We start from the raw sequence: 604 nt of genomic DNA on the forward strand, positions 1-604 counted from the left end.
TTTCTTCCTCCAACCGACCAAAATTTCCCGTCGCCATTTTCGAGAACGAAAAGTCAATTTCTCGAAAATTATTCCTCCCTTCCCGGAAATATAAATTTCTGATTAATTCAATTTAAACCCTCCGGGGAGATAATTTGAAAATTTTAATAAGCGGGAAATTATTCGTTAAATTCTGTCACGGATCTCCACGGTCCATTTTGTTCACGTTTCGAGAATTTCGAAAATTTCGTAGCGGGGGAAATTTTAAAAAAAAAAAAAAACTTCGAGAGGAATTCTTTTAACGTAACGAACATTATCCGCCGCGCAAAATTGGCGCGCGATAATCACTGGACGCTCCTCTTTGCGAAGGTGGCGCATAATTGCGAACGAGAGAGCGGCGGAAAGCGATAAAAGGGGCGAGGCAGGGAGGGGAGAATGGGAGAAATAACGTTTACGCGTCAGCGTCGTACGAAATTCCGATCGAGCGCGCGATATTAGATTAAATAACTCGTCAATTTTTCCCTTTGTCCAGGCCTCGAAACTACTTCGAAATCGTTGGAATTCCCCTCTCCCTCCCCCCACCGATAATAGGCCATCCTTTCAGAATCGAAAAAAAAAAAAAAAA

General features: G+C 42.4%; 1 protein-coding gene across 1 annotated transcript in view; it reads right to left on the reverse strand.

The window, feature by feature from the left end:
- Positions 1-604, reverse strand: part of LOC102681680 (homeobox protein onecut) — a 62,272-nt gene that overhangs the window by 8,404 nt on the left and 53,264 nt on the right. The window lies entirely within an intron of this gene.

Source organism: Apis dorsata, unplaced genomic scaffold (assembly GCF_000469605.1).
Source record: "Apis dorsata unplaced genomic scaffold, Apis dorsata 1.3 scaffold_244, whole genome shotgun sequence".
NCBI classification, from domain to species: domain Eukaryota; kingdom Metazoa; phylum Arthropoda; class Insecta; order Hymenoptera; family Apidae; genus Apis; species Apis dorsata.